Raw genomic sequence first — 25,088 nt, forward strand, 5'->3', positions numbered from 1 at the left:
TCTCTGCTCCACGGGCATCTGTGTGGTCCTGCGGCCTCGGCGAACACGTGGGAAGGAGAGCAATGAAAGGCACCTGATACACCCTCCAGCAGGCTCTTTGAATTGGGCACAACAGGGCCCTGGTGGATGTTCATGGTGTTCAATTTCCTCCAACGTTGAGATTTCTGCTTATGAGACTCCAAAATATCCATCAGTACTTTGTGTTCCAAGACCCAGCGACACAGTCCCTTCAAGGTTGCCCTATTGTTTTCTTGTCCTATGTCTCCTTCACTCCATCCTGCTGGACTAGAGTCCCCGTGGACATTCATTTCTGACACCAATCACGTTTGCTGCCTGAGGCTGTGGTCACTCATTTCTGTCAAAGACCAGGGCCTCCTCGGCCCTGCCTTTCTTTCTTAGGTGGCAAGTTGCACCTCCATTTCACATTGAGATCCGTGGAGCAATCATGTTCTCCTCTTAAACCAGACCCTCTGCTTTCAGATGGCCTGAGAAGCTTCAGGGCAGTAGTTCTCAAACTCCACCAGGTATAGGAACCCCACTGTCCAAGGCCACGCCCAGCAGGAAGACAGAAGAAATGCATCCCTATCTCATTTCGCATTCTCAACATCTACAAGCATGTACGGGCTGGAGACACACACATCTGGATTGGAATTCCTGCTCTGCCACTTCTGAGCATGGTGACTTTGTCACGATATGATTATCCTCTTTGAGAATGGTCCTTCCTCCTTGAAAATGGTCTAATAACCTCATGAGATAAATAAGAAGCTTTAGAAATATTCAAAATGAGATAAAATCCAAAATGAGGAAGAATGGGTAGGGGGACATATTTTAAAACACCAGTGAATATAAACAGAGTTTCCACTAAATTTACTTTAACCATGGGGTGACATGGACCTAGGAAAATATTGCAGGAAACAGAAGGCCTGTCTTTTATGACAGTTTTTATGCTAGAAGAACCAAACAGACTTTATTTTTGTTGTCACTAGGTTTGTGGAGAGACCACTTTGAAAAAGATGTGTGACACGTGACAGAGAGAAAGCAAAAGACTGAAAAGGTTTTCAGTCTTCTCCCCCAAAGAGAATACTCTCCAAATTGGAAAAGGTAAATTGTTAGGATGGGCAAGAGCTAGGGTGCATATTTCTTATGTGTGAGAAGCACAAGGTCCTGGTGGCCAACAACTGGTGTTAAGATCCTCCCGGTTCGATGGGAAACCACTGAGGACTCTTCGTGAATGGGAGGCCTGTTGCAGACTGGCTGGTCCCCTGACTTTCCAGGAGAAATCATCGTGTTCTTTCCTGGTACATTGCTACAGCAGTTTATTAGCGCACATAAAACTCTTTATTGGAGTTTGTAAAAACACAGCAGGTTTTGCTAAATATATGCGCCAAGCTGTCATTGCTTTCTGACAGCAAAGCCGGAAACACAACAGTGATCTCCTGAGAATATTGTTTAAGATTTGGTTCTGATGCTTAGTTCAGAGCCAGCCAGTGTGGGGCATGGCTGCGGGTCCCACTCCATTGTGTGGGTTGACTCCCAGCAATGGTCTCAGGACACTGGGGTCTCCCTCTCCCCAGCTGAAAATCACCACTAGACAATGGCGGGGTTGGTGGCAGGAGGGGAGAGGGAGGTTCTGTTACAGTGACATGAACATCAGGATCTGAGGCTGACCCCGGGGCTGAGGTGCTGCCATACATGAAAGCACTTGGATTTGATGAGCAGGATAGGTGGCCACAGTGACTAGGGTGGTGACGACCAGACAGTCATAGCTGAGTGATCTCTAGAGGAATGTGTTTCAAGAAGAAGGGAGTGGCTACGCTCTAGAAGCTGGTGAAAGGAGAGGTGTCCACTGGATGTGGCAGTATGGAAACTCAGTGAATTTGGGAAGAGCCATTTCAGGGGATGAGTGAAGGAGCCTGCCAGGTGATGGTGGGAAAGGACACAGACTTCTACCTCTCTTCCCATCAGAAACAAATTATACAGCTGTAAAGGGATTTTATTAGGCACAAACCCATAATTAAAGGAATAATGTAACATATGTGGTATCTTTAAAAAAAGAAAAAATGGACTCATATATATTATACAAAGAATAGATTGATGGTTGCTGGGGGGTGAAGTGGTTGAACAAAATGGGTGAAGGGGTCAAAAGATACAAACTTCCAGTTATAAAATAAGTCCTGAAGTTGTAACATACAGCATAGTGACTACAGTTAAGAATACTCTACTGCATATTTGAAAGTTGCTAAGAGAATGGATCTTAAAAGTCCTTATCACAAGAAAAAAAATATGTAGCTATGTGTGGTGATGGATGTTAACTAGACGTATTGTGGCATTCATTTCACAATATATACAAATACCGAATCTCTGTGTTGTACACCTAAAACTAATATAAAGTTATGTGTCAATTATTACTTTAAACAAAAAGGATAATGTGAAAGGCAAGAACGGCAGCACACTTTTAGGAGCTTCGGAGTAAGTGGATGGGGGAAACTACCATTCCAAGAAAACAGAATCTAAAATCATCTGGCTAATAATTTATTTAACTACGATCAGACAGCAATCACCAGACATCTGAGAAAAGCCTCTAACATGAAAATAATAGAGACCCAAACTAAAATAAATTGCAAGAAAAAAGGAGAAAAGAAAAGAAAATCAATGACAAACAAAAAAGGAAAGCCACTTGGAAGAAGCAGAGATTATGAAGGAAGAGGGAAACTCACAAACATTAAACAAACAAAAACAAATCATCAGTATCCTCAGGGATTAAAAAATGTGCATCTATGAACCAAGAATATGTGATATTTATACATATGAAATATTCAGAGACCAAGAAAAGGGCACTTGGGAATTAAAATCATGATATAAAATAGATAATGGAGAGAATGTTTGGAAGTTATGTTGAAGAAATTCACCAAAAAAAGAGCAGCTGAACAGAAGAAAGGGACAAGAAGATAAAAAATTTAAAAAAAGCTGGAGATCCAGTTTAGGGTGTGGTGCTCAAGTGTAGTTAATAAGTATACCAGAAAATTAATAAACCATAATGGAAAAGAATATGAAAAAGCATGAATATATATATAATATATATAACAGAATCACTTTGCTGTACAGCAGAAATTAACACAATATTGTAAATCAACTCTACTTCAATAAAAGAAATTTTTAAAAAATAATAATACAGGCAAAAGGAAAAGAATGCAGAGTAAATAAATATTAACAGAGCATTTCAATAATCTCTCTGGGAATAGGAGGATTTCTAGAGAAAAAGAACACAATGAAAGCCACAGTGAAGATGAAAAATAGACTTATACCAAAGAATTCTGTTGTGAAATTTCAGCAAAGAGAGGACTCACCAAACTTCCAAAGGAAAAAAAGAAACTAAAAATAGATTGTATTTAGAAGATCAATGACCAGAGGGCTTTGGGCTTCTTCACAATGCCTCTGAAAGCCAGGAAACAATGGATAAATCCCTTTACTACTCTAAACACAAAACAAAACAAACAAAGATACTTATAAGAGCCCATAATCAACTATTACTTGTGAATGCTAAAATGTCTCAAAAAAAATTGATCCTCTAAGCATTTGTCTCTGGGTACTGCTTACAGAATCTACTCTAGAAGGTATAAACTAGGAAAGAGGCAGCTCTGGAAATGAGAAACCATGGTCCACGACAGGAGACAGATGAAGGGACCCACTGAGTGGGATGCTAAAAGGGAGATCCCAGGCCGAGGACTGCGGACCACAAACAGAAGCACCAGCCCAGACTGAACCAGTCCAGAAGCTCCAACAGAGGCTCACCCACCAGGCACCCCGATTATCTGAATACACTGAGAGGAGAAGTACAACCTCGGAGATGGGTTTGAAATTAATCTGTAAGGAGAATTTAGGAAACTAAGCGTCACAGCACCAAAAATAATCACAGAACAATTGTGAACTCCAGGGGAAAAGGAGAGAGTGAGGAAATGGAAGGAACAGCTGTGGACAAAATTTCAAGGAGATTTTCAGAGAAGGGAGTGGAGAAATGGGGCAGGACCTGGAGGAGATGGAGTTTGTTGGCTTTTGTTTTGTTTTGTTCGAAAAACAGTAAGTTGTGGTTCCCGTATATGAGAAGGATCCATTCGTTGTTGAGGCTGGCATTTCAGGAGAGACAGGTCCCTGGAACCATGGCTCCTTGAGAGGACAGGAGGGGATAAGGTCTGGGGGAGGGGCTCTCCCTTGAGGGTCGTCACAGGAAAGCAGGGCAACAGCGCGGAAGATGCAACTCGATTTAGAGAGTTAGTGGAGGGAAGATTGAAGGTGGAACGTTTCCTTCATTGGGCAATAAGGAATGCCTATCATTTCCTTTCTTCTCGCGACACTTAATTTTTACAAGACCCTGAGAGGTGAACATCATAACCGCCCCCTCTTGTAATAGAGGAAACTGAGGCTCACCGAAGTTATGCAACTTTCTTAAAGTCACAGAGGCAGTGAGGGGAAGAGCAGGAAACGAAGGGCAAGGCCACTCTGACTCCAGTGGCCTTACTCTTGAGGACCCTCCAGTAACGTCTCTCCTGGAAGGAGCTTCTCCCCCTCCGAGGATCTCGGGGCCCTGGGGGAGACGGACTATGAGGCTGCTTTCATGAGAGCGCAGGCAACGTACACACGCGAGGGGATCGAATTTTACTGTTCTCTCTACCTCCCAAGCCAGGACAGGCATGAAAGGAAACCAGTTCTATTTTTAGTAGAATGAGATTTCTAACAGCTGTCCAGATCCTTGAGGTCCCTTGAAGATCCTGTTTCTTATCTGTACAACTCATCCCATCTGAGTTATCTGGTTAAAAATTGGCAACAGGATGTGATGAAACCCAGAACAGACATCACAACATATTTGTCGTATGTGAACAGCAGACCCTGTGTGGCAATTACCTCGTTGGAAATAATGACATAAATATTAAGATGCTCGACTGATTTTACTGATGAGGCATATCGAGAAAAAAAATTGTACATGTTTCAAATTCTGAAAAATCTTTGGCACTTGTGAAGTTACTTCCAGGGAGGGCAAAGCAGGTTCGTGCTCCCTGAGCCATTCCTAAACGAGGAGCACTCAAAACAGACTTTCAACAAAGCTGGGGTGAATGAGGTGAGTCTGAGATGGAGACTAGAGAATCCCAAGAGGTAGACAATCACAGCATATTATTTTCAAGTCTTTGGGGTAGGATAATAAATAGCAGAGTATGTTCCTAAAAACCAGGTTTTCGGTTAATGCGCATATTTGGAAAGAGAAGCCTATTCAATCTTTCACCAATAATAACAATAAATGAGATTAATAAACATGACAGACTCCCAGAATCATCTAGAACAAAAAGAACTGAGTCTAGATAAGGACACATTCTATGCACATAGCAGACTAGGGAGAAAGGCTAGCTTCTACCCTGCTTCTGCTTTGCCTCTGTCTCTGCTTCCTAATCAGTGATGGAAACACATTTTTACCACTGACCTCAGTGGCTTTTGGAATCTAAGAAATATACTGCTTTAAATTGTTCTGCAAGTTCAAGTGGGATCTCTGACTTCTGTCTCACTCCACGGCCACACCTCTTTGACATACTCTCTGACCTTCTAACTCACCCACTTAACCTGAGGCTAGTTGGATCATTGTCACACTCTACCACTCTTCTAGTTTCAGGAGCAAAAAAAAAAAAAGGTCTCATTGAAAAGCTGGTCTTTATTTTAGCAACAAGACCCAGCCTCACTCTTCTTGCAAATTAGCAAAACCTAAAACACTAAGATCTGGTTTCTGGGCAAAGCCCCAGCATTTCCTCACCAAGGACATTTGGTTAACTGCTCTCCATGAGGTCATTTGTCATTTTGCTAAGTTCTCACTTCCCTGCAGGCAGATTCCTGCCATTTTTTTCTCAGCACACCCATAAAACGTGCAGTCTCTCCCAGTACATAGCCAGAAGTGATATGCATTCAGAAGCAGGCGAGGAGAGCTGGACTTGCTGTCTCTGCCACCTCAGCCTCCCTGGTGAGATGAGCAGGTGGATTAAATCAAGCCGTACAGGAAAATCACAAACTCGGTATCAAAAAGAAAAATTGTTTATGAGCTCATTCTATTTTTGCTGCCTAAAGAGAACTTAAAGATTTCTTTAATAAGACTCTGCTAGTGCCAGTGGCAAATTACAAAGGAGATAATTAAACTGTTCCTTGCTTTCACTGGTCTTCCCTCTAGAGGGACTCAAAGACATAGACACCTGCAAACACGGGAAAAGTTTCTCACATTCATGTTAGCACCACCTGGGGAATCGCCCATCCAGGGACATCCCCACATTAGGGCGGGGGTCCCAGGGGCTGTATCCACTCCCATTTTCCGGCCACTGCCTTGGGGTCTCACGTCCACCCATTTCACAAGTGTCATCAGTGAATCCACTTCCTAATCACTGTAGCTCATGTCAATCAAACATTCCAGGCACTATGGGGTCACACACGTCCCACTGTTTTCTCTTTACAATACTGTGATGTAGGTACCTTCCTGATTGCCGCATCCATGGGAGGCTCTTGAAGATAATTTAAATAGACCATCCAGGGTCCAACTTCAGGCAGCAAGACAGGAAACCCAGAGCTGTCAGAGCCCCACATCTCATTGTTAACACGCTTTCAGGACAGTCACCCCTTATGCTCATGTGGTTGAAGACGTCAACAGGGAAGGAAGGCAGAGAATTCCAGGTGAAGGGCACATGCACAAAGGCACAGGGATCCCGGCTGAGTCTTTATAATTCTGCTTCTGCATGAAATGTTGCCCTGCCTCAGTTTGGTAGATAAAATACAAGAGTCGTGAGATAACATGCTATGTCCTGATGGGAGAGATTATTCTGTGCTGTGAACCCCAAAGTGGAGAGGCTTAATAATCAGGGCTTATCTCCCACCCACCTCACCTGGACATCACGCACCAGAGGATGGCTTTGGTCCTCACCATGACTAGAGAACCATGTCTGATGGAAGCTCCCACGTCCTGCTGCTCCACCTCCTGGACCACAAGTCCCTGAAAGCAGGGTGGCCAGGCTGGCAAAGAAAGTGCACGGCCAACACAAACCCACCGTCCGTGGCTGCAGGCTACAGGTGACTCACGCCTTGTCTTTCCCAGCACGTTGACCAGAAATGGCCACCTGTCCCCACCAAGGGGCAAGGTGTCTGGTAAGTGTCAGGAAGCACGTGGATTTCCAGAGGCAGTGAAGAGACGTTCACTGATCCACTTCCTATGGCCGGGATCCCAAGGACTTTCAAATATTAGCTCCTTTATTTCCCATTTCCACCTCCATGGGGTTCTTCTGGAATCTTTAAGTGCGTATATGACAAATGGATGAAATTTCTTTCTCATGACTGGAGCAGAGAAGGAACACTGACGGCAAGGTCAATCTGAACTAATTCAAAGCCTAAAACGTACAACACTATACGTAGGAAAAAGTAACGCCTGGGTGCTGCCAGCCAGCGGCGGCCAGGGCTCTGGATAAGGATGCCCGAGTTCTGTCGTGGCAGGAGAGTGAGGGCTGTGGGCCTGACGTCCGCCTCGGCTGACATCCGCCCACATCTGCACTCCTGGCGGGCAGAGTGACGGCAAACTCCCGCAGACCGCATCCTAATCATTGTGGGTTCCAAGTCAGGAGAAAATTAACGACTGCGCTTTACTGCATAAAAGTGTTTTGCTCGGGCTTCCCTGGTGGCGCAGTGGTTGGGAGTCCGCCTGCCGATGCAGGGCACATGGGTTCGTGTCTCGGTCCGGGAAGATCCCACATGCCACGAAGCGGCTGGGCCCGTGAGCCATGGCCGCTGAGCCTGCCCGTCTGGAGCCTGTGCACCACAACGGGAGAGGCCACAACAGTGAGAGGCCCGCGTACCGCCAAAAAAAAAAAAAGAAGTGTTTTGCTTTTAGTTTTTCCCCCTGTTCTAATGTATCCCTAAACTGTTATCAGATTATCATGTTACACAGAGCTCAGGCATATTGCTTCGCTGTTGTGTTGGTAGGAGTCTTCAGTCGCAGACAACAGAAACAGACCTTTAGCTTAAAGTGGGAGTTTGCTGTAAGGACACAGGATGCCTTGTGGAACCAATGAATCTGAACACAGATAAGCTGGAGGAAGGGACTGGCGCTGGGCCTCCGGCTCTCGTTCTCCTTCTCTCCACACATCTCGTCTCTCTCTTTGCTGTCCCATTTCACTGCTCTACACAACAGGACCTGGCTGCCTCCTGGTTCCCGACTTGCTTACCTGCTATAGTTCTAACCCTTCGAGATTGACTGAATGCTGTTGGCTTCGGTTCCAAACAGCAGGGAGTAGGAAAGCGATGGCCCAGCTTGGCTGAGGTGTTCATCCCTGATGTGACCAGACTGGCCAAGACTGAGGGACTCCGAGTCACACGGAAGGGGGAAGGGGCCGTTTCCAGGGAAGTAGCTGTGGGCGGGGCTTGTACCCCAAGATGTTTACTACGGTAATGAAGAGCACAGAGACCCTGGGGGAGCGCAACACGTGGTAAACTCACAGCCGTTACGTAGAAACGCGTTGTCTGATCAAGCAGGACAGTAAAACAGGGTTCTTTCCTGTACTTCTCTGAATCTTTTATGTATGAACTCCAATGATGCATCTCCAAAAATGGGGTCATCAGAATCATCCAAACATATTTGACTGCATGACAGTTATTTTGCAATAAAGTAAGGATCTTAGGAGACAATGTTAGAAGCCCTCCGGCATGTAATGGTGCCTGGTGTCCTACCCACAGGTGTTCTGTTCTGGAATTGCAGTGCTTCCCCTCAATAACTGTCAAAATTCTGCTCTTTCTGCAAGAACAGTGGAGGTCACTTCCTCCCGGAAAACTTCTCCTCCAACCCTCCCCTGTCCTCCTGTGTTCGCGGTCCCACCCTCCCCACACCCCTACTCACTGCGTGTGATTAGCAAGATGAAATGTGAACACTCAGCACACTCAGCAAGCAGATGCGACCTCTTTTCTTTCTTAAGGAATAAAAGCAGCCCGGGGACTCCTGAGAACATGGGCAGCAGTTCCACGCTCAGAGCTGGACTTGGTCTTACACTCTACTTTCTCCAGCATCATGGGGTCCAAATTGTCGCTGTCACCACCAGCAGCTGCGTGAGAGAGGACCCCAGAGCCTTTCGATTCTGGGGCTCTTGAAACCGAGGGGTAGTCCTGCTGCCTCGCCTTTCTCTCTGCTCCTTACCCCCCACCATGACGAAGGCTTCCCATGCCGTTGCCTTCCAGTCACTGGAGAGTGTGTGCAGCTCCTTCCAGGGTGAGCAGACCCCTGGGGGAGGGTCACCCCGCCCTCTGATCAACTGCTCACAGACCCAGTCTCACAGCTGACTTCTCAAAGTTAGATCAGGAGTTTAATGGCGTTGCCATCTGGGCACTGCTGTTTCCATCACCACCTCTAACCTCCCTCCTATTTTGAGGACACAATCGACATCCTTTGTAAGACATCACATCAGCCTGGGTCTCCTCCCCTATCCAAGCTGCTCCTTTTCTTGTTTTTAAGTAGCAACCCTTCTTCTGAATGACTGAAAATTATAACATGAGCATAGCTTTCACACTGAATCTAAGAACAGGTGGAGAAGTATATTCAGTAGAAACTTTCAGCTGGGACCTCACAGCTCAACAGAGGAGATGCAAGACAACAAGTGCTAAAGCAGAGAGAGAAGCATCCTTCCAGAGAACCCTCAGATGGACTGATTTATAATTCTTAGGAACCACAGAAGGGTTATGTCATGGGGCTGAATATTTGTGCATGGCCAGGGCTCTTAAGCCAAAGGAAACCAACTAAGAAATGCTTCCTCAGGTCCTTGCTGTTAGCTGCTCAGGGGTGGGGAAGAGGGGGAGGAGGATAGGAAACTCGGGGGGATGGGGGTTGGCAGTGAGATAGTCCTCTGATCTGGCAGTCCTGGGAGCCCTCTTTCCTATAGGAGTGGAACACGTTTCAAAATCCATCCTCTTTTCCATGAACATTCGTTTGCATTCATCTGTCCCTTGCTGTATGCATTCTTTACTGATGCAGATTAGAGAGTTCATAAAAATGCATCATGGACCCATTTAAACTATATGATTAACTGCCAATATGTGATATTAACTCGTAGGATTTTATGGAGATTAGCACGTATAATTATATTTGATGGTATATGATAATTACCTGTTTGGTTGCATTTTAAAGTATGATGACTTGAGAACATTCATCCATCCATATATGGCTCAGAGACTGATAAAAATTGCAACTCATCTTAACTGTTTTTCAAGTAATCAGGCTGACATATTTGAAGCCTAAAGGAGACTGATTTCATGGAGACCATGTTAATAATACAGTGATTGGAACACTAATTGAAAATCCTTTTTTTTTTTTAAATGGGACATTCTGATCAATATTTTCCAAATGGCTAATGAGGTATGAATGGAATGTTTCTACATTTCAGGTTAAACATACAAAAATTCAGCTGGGGTTCTGATTCATCTAGGAGGCCAGGGTACAGACACTCCCTTGGAAAAGGTTCTGGAGTCGTTGTTTTCGTGATGGGACAGGGAGCTGAAGCTTCCCCAGTTCAGTAAGGAAATCTTCACGCTTTCCTTGTACCCTCATCTCCCTCTGCTTTTTCTTGGACTCTTCCTGGCCTACGAGATGCTCTTCTGTCCCTCCTCCTGCACGGAGGGAGTGATTCAGTTACAGACACGTGATCCCTGTGTCACATGACAAAAGCTCTATTTCCCACTCTACCCATGCATAGTGTTAGTTGATATTTAAGCTGACCTTGGGCTTATTTTTACATTCCTTACTCCTGTGTTTTTGCCGTGTCCCCCAAATGACTCACCTTGGCATGAATCCTAAGTGATATACACAGGCAACGTGCAGCTTACCCTAAAGTCCAAGTCCCCTTCAGCTCTGAGTTATGCAGACTTAAATATTGACTCACGCTGACCATGCACATTGGGCAAGACCAAACCCAGTGAAGCAGAATCCTGTGTCTGGGATATCCCAGCACCCCATCACTTCACCTGTGCTATTCTAGCAGACAGGACTGAGCAAATAGAGTCAGGAGGCCCCCATGAGGACCCATGCTGAGAGCAGGAGGAAGTGTGGGGTCATGAAGGTCGAGGTTGTCTCTGCACCAACTTGGGAGAAATGGCCACTCGGATGTGGAGCTGGCAAGTAGAGGGTAGGCCAGGTAGGGCACGGAGGGCAGACACGCAGCTGCGTGCAAAGCACATCCAACAAGAAAGATGCTCTTCCTGCATCTTTAATCGGGTCTCTTGAATTCTGGTGGCTTTATGTATGTTTCATATCAGCTGAGGGGAAAGCTCTAACGAAATGCTTGATGTTTCTGTAATGTTCGCTAGTCTTATTTGAGGCTGGTCAATAAAATTATGATTTCAGTGTCTTTAAAAAAACTTTACTTTTTTTTATATCATAAGTCAGGCCACAAGCAAATGAATCACTTCCCATTTGCATGTACACTGCTTTGCTAAAATGAAGTGAAATATAATAGTATGAAGGCAATTCTGTTGACAATAGTAGCAGTTGTAAGCCAAAAGTCTGGCTGTCCAGTGTGGGTATAGATGTCAATTTCTCACATAGATGAGTTGAAGCGCACTGAATTATCTAGATCAAATGATGTGTGTGTGTGATTAAGTAAAATAAACTATTTTTTTCTCATCATAGAAAAAAATACTATGAAGAAAAGAAGAAAATAATAAATAACTGAGAATGCAATGTAATAGAATTTCTATTCATTTATTACTTAAAATTTATAATTTTGTAGATAAAAGAATAAGCTCTTGTCTTGCACAATATTGATCCACACTATCCAGGAGCCAGATAGGTGACAATTAGGGTCACAGTAAAGAATTCAAGTGCATTTTCATCATTCACAAGCTAAATTTCCTAAAGTGTATGAAATCTGTGACACAAAAGGCAAAATAAAAAGCGTTCTTCTCGGGCTTCCCTGGTGGTACAGTGGTTAAGAATCTGCCTGCCAATGTAGGGGACATGGGTTCGAGCCCTGGTCCAGGAAGATCCCACATGCCATGGAGCAACTAAGCCCGTGCGCCACAACTACTGAGCCTGCACACTAGAGCCCTTGAGCCACAACTACTGAAGCCCACGCGCCTAGAGACTGTGCTCCACAGCAAGAGAAGCCACCACAATGAGAAGACCACGCACTGCAATGGAGAGTAGCCCCCGATCGCTGAAACTAGAGAAAGTCCCGCGCAGCAGTGAAAACCCAACGCAGCCAAAAGTATAGTACTAAAAAACAAAGCACCCCTCTTTTAGAGTTCTTTGCTCAGAAATTATTCAAAGGCTTCAAAACAAAGACATTATTCCTGAAAAATCTTGAAAAAATCCACAAGTTAAAGATGATATTAAATGGGATTATATTAAAGATTATATTAAATGTTAGGGATTTTGGTTTAGTCTTGATGTTTTGTCATACATAACGACCTAAACCTTCAGGCCTTACTTTAGTGAACCAAAATCTCAAAGACTCTGCTTATAGGGCTTTTTGAAGATGTTTTTAGCAGCAGATAGAATTAAATTGATGCTACCACACTGAATAATAACTTCATATGTGATTCATATTTGACATCTTTTAGCATATTTCTAAATGGTCTTTAAAACAATAACAGTGGTTTCTGGTCTGACATGTAAAGAGCTTGGAAGTTGTCATCCTTATCCTCACAACAAGAAAAAAGATGAGAAAAGTCAACAACTCTTCTTAAATCCATCAGAGAATTGAGGTCCCAGGGCAGACCACTGCCCTGAAAACTGGAAAGAAAGGTGAACAATAAGAATCATAGCTTACTGGGGATAAGCCCAGGAGCAGAAGCCCACCCACTGGAGCAGTATTGTTAGGGTCTGTGGTTTGGCATCACACACTAATTTTAGAAAATTCTCAGTTGTTATTACTTCAAAAGAACAACTAGGATTTATCTCATGTATGCAAGCCTGGCTCAACATTGAAGAATCAATTAATGTAATCCATCACATCAACAGGCTAGGAGCTTCAAGATGGCAGAAGAGTAAGATGTGGAGATCACCTTCCTCCCCACAAATACATCAGAAATACATCTACATGTGGAACAACTCCTACAGAACACCTACTGAACGCTGGCAGAAGACCTCAGACCTCCCAAAAGGCAAGAAACTCCCCACGTACCTGGGTAGGGCAAAAGAAAAAAGAAAAAACATAGACAAAAGGATAGGGACGGGACCTGCACCAGTGGGAGGGAGCTGTGAAGGAGGAAAGGTTTGCACACACTACGAAGCCCCTTTGTGGGCAGAGACTGCGGGTGGTGGAGGGGGGAAGCTTCGGAGCCGCGGAGGAGAGTGCAGCAACAGGGGTACAGAGGGCAAAGTGGAGAGATCCCCACAGAGAGGGCCGGTGTGGACCAGCACTCACCAGCCCGAGAGGCTTGTTTGCTCACCCGCCGGGGCCGGCGGGGCTGGGAGCTGAGGCTCGGGCTTCGGAGGTCGGATCGCAAGGACAGGACTGGGGTTGGCGGCGTGAACACAGCCTGAAGGGACTAGTGCACCCCCAGCTAGCCGGGAGGGAGTCCAGGAAAAAGTCTGGAGCTGCTGAAGAGGCAACAGACTTTTTCTTCCCTCTTTGTTTCATGGTGCAGAGGAGAGGGGATTCAGAGCTCCGCTTAAAGGAGCTCCAGAGACAGGAGTGAGCCGCGGCTATCAGTGTGGACCCCAGAGACAGGCATGAGATGCTAAGGATGCTGCTGCCGCCACCAAGAAGCCTGTGTGCGAGCACAGGTCACTCTCCACACCTCCCCTCCTGGGAGCCTGTGCAGCCTGCCACTGCCAGGGTCCTGTGATCCAGGGACAACTTCCCCAGGAGAACACACAGCGCGCCTCAGGCTGCTGCAACATCATGCCAGCCGCTGCCGCCGCAGGCTCGCCCCGCACTCCGTACCCCTCCCTCCCCCCGGCCTGAGTGAGCCAGAACCCCCGAATCAGCTGCTCCTTTAACCCTGTCCTGTCTGAGCGAAGAACAGATGTCCTCAGGCGACCTACACACAGAAGCAGGGCCAAATCCAAAGCTGAACCCCAGGAGCTGTGCAAACAAAGAAGAGAAAGGGAAATCTCTCCCAGCAGCCTCAGGAGCAGCGGATTAAATCTCCACAGTCATCTTGATGTACCCTGCCTCTGTGGAATACCTGAATAGACAGCGAATCATCCCAAATTGAGGAAGTGAACTTTGGAAGCAACGATATATATATATTTTTCCCTTTTTCTCTTTTTGTGAGTGTGCATGTGTATGATTCTGTGTGTGATTTTCTCTGTATAGCTTTGCTTTTACCATTTGTGCTAGGGTTCTCTCTGTCTGTTTGGGGTTTTTGTTTTTTGTCTTTTGTTTTTTTTTTTTAGTATAGTTTTTAGCACTTGTTACCATTAGTGGATTTGTTTTTTTGGTTTGGTTGCTCTCTTCTTTCTTTTTTTTATTACTTAAAAAATTTTTTTAATACTTATTTTTTTATTTTATTATTTTATTTTATCTTCTTTCTTTCTTTCTTTCTTTTCTCCATTTTATTCTGAGCTGAGTGATGACAGGCTCTTGGTGCTATAGCCAGGCATCAGGGCTGTGCCTCTGTGGTGGGAGAGCCAAGTTCAAGACACTGGTCCACAGGAGACCCCCCAGCTCCACATAATATAAAATGGCGAAAATCTCCCAGAGATCTCCATCTCAATGCCAAGACCCAGCTCCACTCAACGACAAGCAAGCTACAGTGTTGGACACCCTATGCCAAACAACCAGCAAGACAGGAACACAACCCCATCCATTAGCAGAGAGGCTGCCTAAAATCATAATAAGGCCACAGACACCCCAAAACACACCACCAGACGTGGACCTGCCCACCAGAAACACAAAATCCAGCCTCATCCACCAGAACACAGGCACTAGTCTCCTCCACCAGGAAGCCTACACAACCCACTGAACCAACCTTAGCCACTGGGGACAGACACCAAAAACAACAGGAACTACGAACCAGCAACCTGTGAAAAGGAGACCCCAAACACAGTAAGTTAAGCAAAATGAGAAGACAGGGAAATACACAGCAGATGAAGGAGCAAGGGAAAAAGCCACCAGACCTAACAAATGAAGAGGAAATAGGCAGTCTACCTGAAAAAGAATTCAGAATAATGATAGTAAAGATGATCCAAAATCTTGCAAATAGAATGGAGAAAATACAGAAATGTTTTACAAGGAACTAGAAGAACTAAAGAGCAAACAAACAGTGATGAACAACACAATAAATGAAATTAAAAATTCTCTAGAAGGAATCAGTAGCAGAATAACTGAGGCAGAAGAACAGATAAGTGACCTGGAAGATAAAATAGTGGAAATAACTACTTCAGAGCATAATAAAGAAAAAAGAATAAAAAGGATTGAGGACAGTCTCAGAGACCACTGGGACAACATTAAATGCACCAACATTCGAATTATAGGGGTCCCAGAAGAAGAAGAGAAAAAAAAAGGGACTGAGAAAATATTTGAAGAGATTATTGTTGAAAACTTCCCTAATATGGGAAAGGAATAGTCAATCAAGTCCAGGAAGCACAGAGAGTACCATACAGGATAAATCCAGGGAGAGACACACCAAGACACATATTACTCAAAGTATCAAAAATTAAATACAAAGAAAAAATATTAAAAGCAGCAAGGGAAAAACAGCAAATAACATACAAGGGAATCCTCATAAGGTTAACAGCTGATCTTTCAGCAGAAACTCTGCAAGCCAGAAGGGAGTGGCAGGACATATTTAAAGTGATGAAGGAGAAAAACCTACAACCAAGATTACTCTACCAGCAAGGATCTCATTCAGATTTGACGGAGAAATTAAAACCTTTGCAGACAAGCAAAAGCTAAGAGAATTCAGCACCACAAAACCAGTTTTACAACAAATGCTAAAGGAACTTCTCTAGGCAGGAAACACAAGAGAAGGAAAAGCCCGACAATAACAAACCCAAAACAATTAAGAAAATGGTACTAGGAACATACATATCAATAATTACCTTAAATGTAAATGGATTAAATGCTCCAACCAAAAGACATAGACGGCTGAATGGATACAAAAACAAGGCCCGTATATATGCTGTCAGACCTAGGGACACATACCGACTGAAAGTGAGGGGATGGAAAAAGATATTCCACGCCAATGGAAATCAGAAGAAAGCTGGAGTAGCAATTCTCATATCAGGCAAAATAGACTTTAAAATAAAGACTATTACAAGAGACAAAGAAGGACACTACATAATGATCAAGGGATCGATCCAAGAAGAAGATATAACAATTGTAAATATTTATGCAGCCAACATAGGAGCACCTCAATACATAAGGCAAATACTAACAGCCATAAAAGGGGAAATCGACAGTAACACAATCATAGTAGGGGACTTTAACACCCCACTTTCACCAATGGACAGATCATCCAAAATGAAAATAAATAAGGAAACACAAGCTTTAAATTATACATTAAACAAGGTGGACTTAATAGATATTTATAGGACATTCCACCCGAAAACAACAGAATACACATTCTTCTCAAGGGCTCATGGAACATTCTCCAGGATAGATCATATCTTGGGTCACAAATCAAGCCTTGATAAATTTAAGAAAATTGAAATCGTATCAAGTATCTTTTCTGACCACAATGCTATGAGACTAGATATCAATTACAGGAAAAAATCTGTAAAAAGTACAAATAGATGGAGGCTAAACAATATGCTACTTAATAACCAAGAGATCACTGAAGATAACAAAGAGGAAATCAGAAAATACCTAGAAACAAATGACAATGAAAACCTGATGACCCAAAACCTATGGGATGCAGCAAAAGCAGTTCTAAGAGGAAAGTTTATAGCAATACAATCCTACCTCAAGCAACACGAAACATCTCAAATAAACAACCTAACCTTACACCTAAAGCAATTAGAGAAAGAAGAACATCACATCAACAGGCTAAAGAAGAAAAATCATATAAGCAAATACAGGAAAAAAAAAAACCTTGATAAAAAAACATTGATAAAATTCAACACCGAGGCATAAGACACCTCCATGAACCAGAGATAGAGGAGAACTTCCCTGACTTGATACAGGACACCTACCAAAGCTGCACCTACTGTCATAAAAAAGGTGAGAAACTAGATGCCCTCTTGCTAACATCAGGAACAGGTGAGAGGTCTGCCCTCAATACTCCTTTTCAACATTGTACTGCAAATCCCTGATAACACAATAAAACCAGAAAATGGAATAAAGGGAAAACATATTGGAAAGGAAGAAATAAAATGTCTTTGTTCACAGGTGTCATGATTGCCTCTGTAAAAGGATCTCAAAGAATTAATAGAAAACTCCTGGAACTAATAACCAGTTATAACAAGGCCGCAGGATACAAGGTTTAGATATACAAAAGCCAATGGCTTTCTATATACCCACAATGATAATTAGATTTGAAATTAAAAACACAACACCATTTATTTTATCACCAAAAAACGGTACTTAGGTATAAATCTAACAAAACGAGTACAAGATCTATATGAGGGAAACTATAAAATTCCAATGAATGAAATCAAAGAACTAAATAAATGAAGATATCCCTCATTCATGGATAGGAAGGCTCAATATTGTTACAATGTCAGTTCTTCCCAACCTGATCTGTGGATTCAAAATAATTCCAATCAAAATTCCACCAAGACACTTTGTGAATATTAACAAACTCATTCTTTTTTTAAAATTTTTATTGGAGTATAGTTGATGTACAATATTGTGTTAGTTTCAGGTGTACAGCAAAGGGAATCAATTTACATATATACATATATCCACTCTTTTTTAGATTCTTTTCCCATATAGGCCATTACAGAGTATTGAGTAGAGTAACAAACTCATAAAGTCTGTATGGAAAGGAAAAAGAACCAGAATAGCCAATACATTATTGAAGAAGAACTTAACACTACTCAACTTCAAGACCTACTACAAAGCTACACTGGTCAAGACAGTGTGGTTTTGGTGAAAGAGTTGACAAATAAATCAATGGAACAGAACAGAGAGCCCGGAAATAAACCCACACAACTAATCTTTGACAAAGGAACAAAGGCAATTAAGTGGAGAAAACTTAGTGTTTTCAACAATTGGTGTGGGAACAACTGGACATCCACATGCAAAAAACAAAAACAAAACGAAACAAAAAAACCAGACACAGACCCTTTCACAAATATCAACTCAAAACAGATCATAGACCTAAATGTAAGACATAAATCTATAAAACTTCTGGAAGTTAATGTAGGAGAAAACCTAGGTAACCTTGGAAATGGTGATGACTTTTTAGATAAAACACCAAAAGCAAGATCCAGGAAAGAAAAAAATGATAAGTGGGGCTTTATTAAAGTTTTAAAGGTATCCTCTATAAGAGACACTGTTAAGTGAATGAAAAGCAAAGCCACAGACTGGGAGAAAATATTTCCAAAACATATATCTGATGAATAACTTTATCCAAAATATAAAAGAACTCCTAAAACTCAACAGAAAGAAAACATAAAACTCAATTAAAAATGGGCAAGAGATCTGAAGAGACACGTCAACAAAAACCCCCATGCAATTAAAAGTAATGTCTAGGGGCTTCCCTGGTGGCGCAGTGGTTGAGAGTCCGCCTGCCGATGCAGGGGACACGGGTTCGTGCCCCGGTCTGGGAAGATCCCACATGCCGCGGAGCGGCTGGGCCCGTGAGCCATGGCCACTGAGCCTGTGCTCCGGAGCCTGTGCTCCGCAAGGGGAGAGGCCACAACAGTGAGAGGCCCGCCTACCGCAAAAAAAAAAAAAAAAAAAAAAAAAAGTAATGTCTAAGAAATAGACTCATAGACATAGAAAACAAACTAACAATTACCTAAGAGGGGAGGGAGGGAAGGGTAAATTAGGAGTTTGGGATTAGCATATACACACTACTAGGGAATTCCCTGGTGGTCCAGTGATTAAGACTCTGCACTCTCACTGCTGGGGCCCGAGTTCAATCCCTGGTCAGAGAACTAAGATCCCGCAAGCTGTGCAGCATGGCACCCCCCCCAAAAAAAAACCGTATGCACACTACTAAATTTAAAATAGATAACCAACAAGGACCTACTGTATAGCACAGGGATTTAATATCTTGTAATAATCTGTATGGGAAAAGAATCTGAAAATGTATATATATATATATATATGAATATATAACTGAATCACTTTGCTGTACACTTGAAACTAAATTTTTTTTCAATTAAAAAAAAAGTCATGTTTAAAAATGTTCACATCAACACAAAGTGAGTTGCAGTGGTGTTTTTGTGGGCATGGCTTGTGCAAAATAGAATAATGCAAAACATCCAGGCAGTTAGTTAGCAGGACAGATACCCTCCTTCTGGCTTTGCCTTTGCAGGCTGAACACGTGGTTCATTCCATTACAGGCCTTCCCCTGCTTTTCTTCATCTTCTGACCTGCTGTTAATAGTGCAGCTTCTCATCTTCAGAACAGGATCTTGTTCCTGCCAGGGATGAATTCACTTACCGTTTATCTCCACTATTTCATTTCAGTCCCACCCACTTCAAAGTATGCTGACGATCTATGAGTCCTTTAAAAACGGATCGTTTCTTTGCCTTCAATCATTCTTGGCTCCTCAGAAGCTGTCCCGGCAGGTAATTCTAAGCCACGTTTCAGATAGTCTCTATAGAATGTCTCCTCTGCCATATTTTATTAAAAGATTGAGCTCCTTCTTCTAGGATAATAACCATGTAATCCACCTCTCTCGGTTGTCTGTTTCCTTGGAAAAGTCTTGGCAGCAGTGGCTCAGCCCCTTGAGAAGTTCTCAAATCATCTCAGACTGGTTGCCCTCACTTAATTCTTCCTGCCTGCTCTGGTCAGAGGGTGGAGATGTAACCCACTGAATCAGGTGCAGTCCGAGCTGACCAGCATACTCAGAACATATGCTATTGCCTTAATATTTTTACATTTATTTTATTGAAGTATAGTTGATTTACAATGTTGTGATAATTTCTGGTGTACAGCAAAGTGATTCAGCTATACATATATATATATTCTTTTTCATATTCTTTTCTATTATGGTTTATTATTAGGATATTGAATACAGTTCTCTGTGCTATACAGTGGGACCTTGTTGTTTATCGATTCTATATATAATAGTTTGTATCTGCTAACTCCAAACTCCCAATCCTTCCCTCCCCTACCCTCCACCCACTTGACAATCACAAGTCTGTTCTCTTTTGTAGATAAGTTGATTTGTGTCATATTTTAGATTCCACATGTAAGTGATATTGTGGTATTTGTCTTTCTCTTTCTGACTTACTTCATTTAGTATGACAATCTGTAGGTCTATCCATGTTTTTGCAAATGGCATTATTTCATTCTTTTTTATGGCTGAGTAATATTCCATTGTGTGTATATATATATATATATATATATATATATATATACACACACATATATATATATGTATATATATATATATACCACATCTTCTTTATCCATTCATCTGTTGATGGACATTTGGGAGCTTCCATGTCTTGGCTATTGTAAATAGTGACCATATCTTTTCAAATTATTGTTTTCTCCAGATATATGCCCAAGAGTGGGATTGCTGAATCATATAGTAGTTCTATTTTTAGTTTCTTTTTTTTTTTTTTTTTTCGGTACGCAGGCCTCTCACTGTTGTGGCCTCTCCCGTTGCGGAGCACAGGCTCCGGATGCGCAGGCTCAGCGGCCATGGCTCATGGGCCCAGCCGCTCCACAGCATGTGGGATCTTCCTGAACCGGGGCACAAACCCGTGTCCCCTGCATCGGCAGGCGGACTCTCAACCACTGCGCCACCAGGGAAGCCCTATTTTTAGTTTATTGAGAAACCTCCATACTGTTCTCCATAGTGGCTGCACCAACTTACATTCCCACCAACAGTGTAGGAGGGTTCCCTTTTCTCTACACCCTTTTGCAGCATTTTGCTATGGCCTTTAATTTTCCAGATAATAAAGCATTAAAATAACAAAACAGAAACAAACCAAAATAGAATGTAAACTTTTTAAAATTCCCCTTTTGCTACAGAGGAATTCTCCTAAAATGGTTTTATTCCTCTCACTGCCCTGGGCACCCAGGGTTACTGGCCCTCAGGGACTCCGCCTGTGCTTGCTCTTAATGACTCTCTCTACCTTCAGTGTATTTAGCTCACTTAGCCCTCTTTCAACAGTTTGGCAACAACTCTCTCTCGTAAGAACCAGTTCACATGGGGAAATCAGGAAGGGTCTGTGCTCTGTCAATGGTGACACAGCACAGCCTTCTCCCCAGCTATTCCAGGTGCCATAGTCTAGTCCACAGGGAGCAACATGGATTTTTTTTAATGGAATTATAACTATTAAGGCACTTTGTTTATGCTACTGAAATGCAATCGTTTTAAAGAGAATGAGTTGGTACACATTTTTTTCTTTTGTTTTATTTTGTTTAATTACATATTAAAACCAGGCAGCCTGAGGCACTGATAAAAGAAATATGCATCGGATGTAGGAGGGGTTCAAGCTTCCCTGTTTCATCAGCCTGACCCTAATGTAAGGCACATCACTTCCCTCCTTGTCAGTTTACTAGGCTGTTAGGCGAAGGCCTGGAGAAGTATGAAATCCTGAAATAACAATTCAAAGAATATTTGAGAGCCTTGGTTGTCACCTAGTGCAGCTGAAACAGAAAAGCAGTCAGATCAGCAGATGATGAGACACCAGGCCATTTGCATGTGCTGGAGGTGGGCCGTGCTGCTTCCAGGGAGACCCATCAAAAGGTCCACTTCAGGCTTCCCTGGTGGCGCAGTGGTTGAGAGTCCACCTGCCGATGCAGGGGACACGGGTTCGTGCCCCGGTCCAGGAAGATCCCACATGCCGTGGAGCGGCTAGGCCCGTGAGCCATGGCCGCTGAGCCTGTGCGTCCGGAGCCTGTGCTCCAAAACGGGAGAAGCCACAACAGTGAGAAGCCCGCGTACTGCAAAAAAAAAAAAAAAAAAAAAAAAAGTCCACTTCACTTACAGGCATGAGTGATGCACTGGTAATCCTGAAATTGAAAGTACCCAACATTAAAGGAGAAAACCAACATGCAAATACAGGCACTTAACATCTATTCAGTGTAAGTGTAACCTTCTTGGAAAAAGAAGAGTGAATACAAGCAAAATCACCTAGCACACTTGAGAAATAGTTGAACCAGATGATGAAAATATTTTATCCTAAAATTGGTAGGTTGATTGGTTCCTACATTCATGCTTTCAACAATGAGGAAGATTTTTTCACTGAAAAGAGCCAAGCTGATGAAAAAATATTAAGGACCACAACTTTAAACAGAGCCAACTGTCACAGCACGGTTAAGTCCCTCGTCAGGGAGGCCAGGAGGGAATCCTCAGGGCAGCTGCTTGGACTCCAGCAATCAGAACCAAGTACATTCTGGGACTGAATCACCCAGGCCTGCGTTCTCAGCATTTATGAAGAAAGCTGGTTCTGATCAACTGCCCAGCAGAGGCCCTGACTTCTTCAGCATCTCGTTCCCTGAAGGTACCTCTTACCTCATGCAAGCTCACCGCCTCAGGACCACAATGAACAATCGTAGAGAATAGGTGGACACTCAGTCAGAGCATTTGTTTACCCATATGGTCATCACCAGTGGTCATCTGACTTAGAGCTGTGTCCCGAAGCACCCGTCAATGGTCTGTTCTGAGCAGTATGTCAACACGGGCATCTAAATAGAAACCCCATCCACAAATGATAGGAACCCAAATAGGATGATGATCAGAGCTGGCTGGAAATTTGTTCAGAAAAGGAATTCAGTTTAGAACACTTTGTGTTGTTGTTGTTTAATACTTTTTAAGTATGTGTAGAGCAAAAATACAAACTATAAAATAGATGGCGATTTTTAAGTACTACAAAGAGAAGTTTGAAGATTAATTTAAACTAGAGTTTTAACATCTTGGAAGTATATGGAAAACAACAAAAGAAATTCCATTGAGGACAAAAGAGTAGTGATTTTAAAAAGAATCCATAAGGCATTCATGGGAGACAATCAGGAAGACACTGAGCAGAGGGTCTGGGAAGAGGCCACCTAAATATGTCCCTTTCCCTCCATCACCAACACGACTTCCTGGGACTGCTGTCCCATGTCTAAGGCAGCAGTGGGCAGACCCCTGAATGTGATCTGGTAAGGCAGCAGGCTCTGTGGGAAGCCCTGCAGGGAAATTGGCATGGGCTCCATCCTCCATAAGCTGGGCAGTAATCTGGGTACCATTGACACTGGGGTCCTCAGTAGTCAAGAACTTAGAGCAGTGAGTCATGGGAAGTGCCTAGTTGGCAGAGAAGTGGAGACCCCTGGGGAGGAGGTCACTGCAGCAGGCTCTGCCTGAGCTCATTCAGTCGTCCTGACCTCTTACAGGTGAAGAAACAGCTGCAGGGGGCAGAGCCCTACCTGTTCCTGGATGGGAGAACCAGGAAGCAGATGAGTGGGAAGAGGCTCATCCAGGAATCTCAGGAGGTGGTTGCACTGGTGGTCATGGAGGGAGGAAGGATCTCGCCTGTCTCCAGTTCCAGCATCGCCACGATCTGTGGTGCAGAACACAAGCAGATGTGAGCAGCCGTGAGCAAGCAAAGTAGCGCACACCCAAGAGGTCTGCACAGCCCGAGAAAGAGGGAAGGCAGTGACAACAAGACACATCCTCTCGGTGAACCAGAGCACAGACAATGGCTCCAGGGAAAGAGATCCAAGTGCTACTCAAAGAAGAGTCTCTGAAGCTACAATCTAAACTATCTTCTAGATGATCTGGAAAAGAAGATGGTTACCATTGAGTACCACGTTAGAAACCTGAAAAACCAATTCTAGGAAATATCTCTAAGCACAGAACAAAATTGTAGAGCTAGAATCATGGACAGAATATGAGAGACCAGGAAAGTAAACCTCAGAGAAGACTGTGAGAAAAACGTGAGTTCTAGAAGGAAAAGAAGTAATTAATGGACTTGTGAAAAATTTTCCAGGTATGCCTTAGATAAGGAAAATAATAATATGAGTTGTAAGAAATAAAGAAGCAAATAGAGAAATAAATATAAGACATTGCAACATCTTAAATCTATTATTGAGCAAAGGGATTCTACATGATACTAGAGTAACATCTTGAGATAATATATGAGAAATATCTACCAGCTTTCAAAACCAACAATGCTATGAATATGCAGTTATTTGGAAAATATATCAGCCTTACGCTCTACATGAAAGAATTCTTTGGGAAATCCTGATGCCAAATAGCAAATGCATTATAATAGCAAACTCAGGGTGGGCAATAAATAGATAGTCTACAAATGGAAACAAAAATTAAAGTTAGAATGACAATCTGGGAAAATGTTAACTTTGGAATTTAAAGCACAAAGAAATAAAGAGGAACATTCTAGTTTTCATATGTACCAAGCCATACAGGCCTAACCAAATAAAGCAAAAACTAAACTGTTATTATAAATTGAGTGGGATATTTTAATCTGCTTTTTTGGGATTTGGACAGATTTAAAAGATAAAAAAATTCCATGAAATAATTAAATAATAATAAAATGAATATGTGTGGTTTAATTGGTATATACCAAATATCACATTCCTTGAAAAGACAATTTTTTATGCCCATGTTCATGGAACATTTACAAAATAAGTCACTTTCTTAGCCCAAAAGAATGCCTAAGTACATTTTTTAATTTAATTTTTTAAATTTTTACTTATTTATTTATTTATTTTTAAATTAGTTATCCATTTTATATGTATTAGTGTATATATGTCAATCCCAATCTCCCCACCCCTGCCCCGCCACTTTCCCCCGTTGGTGTCCATATGTTTGTTCTCTATATCTGTGTCTCAGTTTCTGCCCTTCAAACCAGTTCATCTGTACCATTTTCCTAGGTTCCATATATATGCATTAATATATGATATTTGTTTTTCTCTTTCTGACTTACTTCACTCTGTATGACAGTTTCTAGATCCATCCACATCTCTACAAATGGCCCAATTTCGTTCCTTTTTATGGCTGAGTAATATTCCATT

The sequence above is a fragment of the Hyperoodon ampullatus genome (assembly GCF_949752795.1).
Source record: "Hyperoodon ampullatus genome assembly, chromosome: 3".
In the NCBI taxonomy this organism is placed as follows: Eukaryota; Metazoa; Chordata; class Mammalia; order Artiodactyla; family Ziphiidae; genus Hyperoodon; species Hyperoodon ampullatus.